The sequence below is a fragment of the Astatotilapia calliptera genome, chromosome 3 (genome assembly GCF_900246225.1).
Source record: "Astatotilapia calliptera chromosome 3, fAstCal1.2, whole genome shotgun sequence".
Classification (NCBI taxonomy): Eukaryota; Metazoa; Chordata; class Actinopteri; order Cichliformes; family Cichlidae; genus Astatotilapia; species Astatotilapia calliptera.
Window position 1 is genome coordinate 1,535,902 of NC_039304.1, and position 6,000 is coordinate 1,541,901.

Genomic DNA, 6,000 nt, shown 5'->3' on the forward strand with positions numbered 1-6,000 from the left:
TTTCATATATTTCCACAACATTAATATTGATCCCACCTGTCTCACCTGTTTCATGCTCTTATACATAATAACAGGACACGTGTGATCTGAGCGCTGCTGTGGTTGCTGTGCTGCACGTCTTCATTTAGATAACAGAGACATCTAGTGGTTCAGAGGGAGAACTGCAGGAGGTGGAGCTGTGTTTTAGCATGGAAAACTTTTTTATTTTTATCTCGGGGTCTTGTTCGCGAGTGATGGGAGAAGGGAACCGGAGATCGACAGATGGATTGGGGCTGCAGCTGCAGTAATGCTGACGCTGCACTGGTCCGTCGTGGTGAAGAGGGAGCTGAGTGTAAAAGCGAAGCTCTCAATTTACCGGTCGATCTACGTCCCTACCCTCACCTATGGCCACGAGCTGTGGGTAGTGACCGAAAGAACGAGATCGCGGATACAAGCGGCAGAAATGAGCTTCCTCCGAAGGGTGGCTGGCCTCTCCCTTAGAGATAGGGTGAGAAGTTCGGCCATCCGGGAGGGGCTCAGAGTAGAGCCGCTGCTGCTCCACATCGAAAGGAGCCAGCTGAGGTGGTTCGGGCATCTGACAAGGATGCCCCCTGGGCGCCTCCTGGGTGGGCTGTTCCAGGCATGTCCCACCGGGAGGAGGCCCCGGGGCAGACCCAGGACACGCTGGAGAGATTATATCTCTCGGCTGGCCTGGGAACGCCTTGGTGTTCCCCCGGATAAGCTGGAGGAGGTGGCTGGGCAGAGGGAGGTCTGGGCCTCTTTGCTTAGGCTGCTGCCCCCGCGACCCGGCCTCGGATAAAGCGGATGAAGATGGATGGATGGATGGATGGGACTGACAAACAGTTTCAAGCTGATTTGGTTGACATGCGTGAATATTCTGCGGATAATGATAATGTTAGGTACTTATTGACATGCATAGATGTGTTTTCTAAGTATGCATGGGTTAGGTGCCTTGAAACCAAGACAGGACAGGCTGTTGCTGAGGCTTTTGGTGATATTCTGAGAGAGGGCCGTGTGCCTGAAAAACTCCAAACAGATTTAGGGAAGGACTTTTATAATAAACATTTAAAAAACTAATGGAGCAGCATAACATCACACATTTTTCAACCTTTAGTGAAATGAAATCATGTGTGGTACAGCGTTTTAACCGCACCTTAAAGGGGAAAATGTGGAAATACTTAACATCAGTTAACTCGCCAAGATATGTTAATGTGATCCAAGATCTTGTACAGTCCTATAACATGTCTTATCACAGCTCTATCAAAATGACCCCCACCAAGGTGTGCAAAGATAATGAGAAAGCAGTTTTTAACACCCTGTACAAAATGAAACCCCAAAAACCGGTGACTTTTAAATTTAATGTGGGCGATACAGAGAGAATATCTAAATTACGAGGCATATTCTGAAAGGGTTACCATCAGACCTACACAGACGAGTACTTTACCATAAATGTCATGATCCTGGTTCCTTTTGACCCAGCGTTTTGTGTTTTCTCTTCACAATTTTGGTTCTGTTGTTCCTCTGGTTAGTGTTTACTCTGTTCTGCCCGTGTGTTCCTGTATCTAGTCCGCGTTTCTTAGTTTGTGTCCTTTCATGTGTAAGTTCCTGTTTTATTGTGAAGGTCTGCGTCTTATGTGAGTGTTTTCAGCTTGCCTCCCTAGTCTCGTCATGTTAATCACTCCCAGCTGTGTTTCCCACCTGTGTGTAATCTCCCTGTGTTCTCTGAGTGTATTTAAGTTGTGTTTTCTGTCTTAGTAGTTGCTGGTTCGTCTGTGTTGTTTCCCCTCGGTCTCCCTGCATCTCTCCATGTGTATTTCCCCGGATCACCCTGCATCTTCGTTTCTGGTAGTGATGGGCAGATGAAGCTTCATGAAGCACTGAAGCTTTTCATCCAATTGGTTCACCCCAACGCGAAGCTTCTTGAAGCTTCATTTGCTCTAGCAGGACACCTACTGGACGTAAAAATATTCATTGGCATGAATTTGAAGAGTGTGGCATTTTGCACACAGCCTGTGAATGTCAACAACAAAAGGAGTGTGTAAAACATCTATATTGTAGTGATGGCAGTATACTGTGTATATTTATGCTGGCAGTATGGAAAATGATTATTTGGAAACGCCTAAAATGGAAATGATCATATACTGTGAGGTGAGGTGTGGACAGTGGTTGTGTTTTCGTAACATTGAGGCAAGGACAGTGATTAGTGTTTAGGGGACACATCATTGGTTTATTTAAAAACAACATTTTCTCCACTGTGGCAGGTCGTAGGCGATTTCTTTTTTTTCCAAACTGTCTCTAACTCTCACTAACCGCAACTCTCCATCAAACGCCCACATTTTGAATGGGGTCTGAGGAGTTTATATCGCTGTGATAGCTCGCGGCAAAGTTCGAACCGCTTTCTGAACCAGTCACGTGGTACAGCCGGGCAGCGAGGCTTCGGACGTCATCATTTTCAGCTCCTCCCATAAATGAAGCAAGCCTCGACACACATTACTCGACACACGCTTCGAAGCCTCAATACAGAACGTCACATCACTAGTTTCTGGTTTGTTTTGGTTAGTTTATCCCAGTTTAGGTTTCAGTTTCATGTTCCCAGTGCCTTTGTTGTTTGTATTTCTTTCATTAATAAATACTCACCTGCACCAGAGCTGCCGCCTTTTGGGTCCTCTCTACCACTCCACACGGCTCGCCCCGGCAAACCGTGACAATAAAGGAGCATTTAGGAAGAGACCCTCCCGTATACAAACTAGAGGATCTCACAGGAGCTGCGGTGAAAGGTGTATTTTATGAACCTGAGATACAGCAGGTGACTATTGACAAAAACAAAAGGTTTAAAATAGAGAAAATACTTGGCAGAAAAAAAGAGGACCGAAAAAAGTTAGCGCTGGTCAAATGGCTCGGTTGGCCTTCTCATTTGAATTCATGGATCCCTGAAAAAGACATCATTGAAGTGTGATTAACAGAGACGCCGCAGCTCTGCATACTTTCATTCTGCACTAGACAAAGACTGAGGAAGGAAGGAAGGAAGGAATGGATAAAACGAACAACAACAACAACAACGCAGGCTTTTATGTGAGCCTCTTCTCGAATGCTTCAGCACATGTTTATCCAGGTAATAAGAAATCTCATTTTAGAACAAAGCTAGCAAAACCTATTGTTTTAAATAAACCGTATGAGGTTGGTGTTATAGAATTTCAATACCCAAGACTATGGTTGTCTTTTCCACAATCAGATTCGCGAGTGGAAATTTATGATCCAGTCAAAGATGGAGCATTGTCCATAACCGTGATTGAGCTGTCTGTGGGGCATTATGCATCTGTGGCGCAGATAATAAAACATTAAAACATAACACCGACATTAAAACACAATACAGTGAAGTTAGTAACCATGTTAGTGTTATGGGCCCTATAGGGGCACAGTTCTCACATTTAGAGGGAGACTGGCAGGAATCTTAGGATTCAAATCAGAAGACCCGTTTGTACTTCATTATAAAAACACATACGCACCACATCCTGCAGACGTATACGGTGGAAAATAGAACATTTTTATTTATGCAGATATCGTTGATTACCAGCTTGTGGGTGACGCCCATGCGCGGCTATTAAGAGCAATAAATATAACAGACGATGACCGTCGGGGAGCCATTCTTCAATTTGACAGCACACACTACACACTGGTCTCGAAATCCTTAATCGATGACATAGAAATTGACTTGATAGACGACCAAAATCAACACATACCCTTTTTATACGGGAAGGTGTTTGTCAAGCTCCACTTCTGACCCATAAGACACCATTTTTAAAAAATAAGGATGTCTGTCTACAACACAGATGAAGCAAAATATGTAAGATATTATTTAAATCAGGCTGGTGGCGAATTGAATGGTTATATTGGGACTAGCACGCAATATGGCGCAGGTCTGGGAGGTTTGTTCAGCAGCCTGTTTAGAATTGCTGTACTGTTGTTTAAAAAAGGAGTCAGCATAGTCAAACCCCACCTAAAAACAGCAGCATCAGGCATAGTGTCTGATGTGATATCCAACATAACCAGGCCAACATCTACTGAGCAGGATGGCAACAGCTTGTATGTGTATACACCACACCCAAACCTTCTAAGACCCCTCCCACTGCACGCATGCGTGATATGCCGCCGCATAAAAAGCGTAAAACGACAAAACCTGCCAGGAAAGACACCAAACGGAGACAACCACGCGGAGTGAAAAGACCCAGAACCAGTCGTTCAAAAACTACAGCATTTGACATCTTCTAAATGGCTCTGTTACACAACCAATCAGAGAATGTCTAAAAACAGAGCTCGATCTTTTTACTGTCCCATACACACAAACGTCCATAGAGAAAACGACCTTTATTGAAATTCCGCCAGTTTCTGCAATCACAGACGGAGGTCCAATCGAGTTTAAATCTCATTGTCCGGAGAGGATTACCTGGATCTAAACGATTCCTATATCTACACACGAGTAAGAATCACAGATGCTGACGGCACAAACTTGTTAATTATCCAGGTTGTGTGGTAATGTGTGGGTGTTCATGTGCTAATGGGGTTTTGCCAGTAGGGGGCGCTGTATTTGAGAGGGCTCATGAATGCCTCTATAAAAGAAGACTGACTTGTGAATGATAATAAAATGTTTGGAGCAGACGCTCGTAAAACACAAGTGGATGCTGTGTAGTTATTCAAAGCTATACGAAGACAACACATGGTACCAGGAGTAAAAGTGGGAGAGCGGAAGCAATAGCAGCTCAAAGTTCTGTTTGAGATGGAAAGTTTGAAGCCTCCGGATGGACTAAAACTGGTGGGGAATGTGGACAGCAACTGGCGGTGTTTTAAGCAGCAGTTTGAGCTGTACATGGCTGCCATGGGACTGGACTCTAAACCCGATGCCAGGAAGATTGCATTGCTGCTCACGGTAGCTGGTCCTCAGGCCATTGAAGTCTTCAACACGTTTGAGTTTGAGGAAGTTGGTGACAGGAGTACGTATGACAGAGTGATTGAAAAGTTTGATGCACACTGTTCACCACAGAAGAACACAGTATATGAAAGGTATGTTTTCCGATCTCGGATGCAGCAACCAGAAGAGACTTTTGATTGCTTTGTGACTGATTTGAAGCTAAAGGCACAGTCATGTGATTTTGGAGAGCTGAAAGATTCTATGGTTCGTGATCAAATTGTGTATGGGATCCATGATAAACGGACTAGGGAACGGCTGCTCAGAGATTCCAAGCTAACTCTGGATGAGGCAGAAAGACTGTGTCATGCGAGTGAGTTAGCCCTGCAGCATGCAAAGACATTTAATGAGACGAGCGTCGCTGCAGTACATGATGGTGCAAGAATAGCTATGGTTAAAAAGAACGTGAGGAAGAATATGTCGCAGAAGCCCAGCAAAGAGGATACAGTGTATTCCTGTAAGCGATGTGGTAGCAGACATGCACTTAGACTGTGTCCAGCTTATGGCAAAAGATGTTTGAAATGCGATGGAAAAAATCATTTTGCCAAACAATGTCTGTCGAAAGTCAAACCCAAATCAGTGCATGTAGTTGAAGAGACTGACTTAAGCGAGACTTTCTTTGTGGGCATGGTGTCACTTGAGGATGTGAAAAGTGAGCATAACGAAACAGAGGACAGTGGGCGATGCTCAGAGTATGACGACACGTGGATTGTTTCACTCCCAATACAAGGAACTTTGGTGGCGCTAAGGATCGATACAGGTGCGCAGGCAAACCTAATCAGCATGACAGAGATCCATGCTATGAAACCAAAGCCCATGTTAGGATGCCTGGGTCGTCGACCCAGGGTTTTTGAGTTTATAATATTATGTATACTTCCTAGTTTTTGGTTTCTTTGAGTTCTGTCTTATGGCTTAGGTCTCTGTCTTCTTTAGTTGCTCTGTCTCCCCTATCACCTGCATCCCCTTGTCTACTTCGCGTCTATGTGTATCTTAAGTTCCTATATCCCCGTGTTCAGTCAGTGTTTATGTCTGCCATG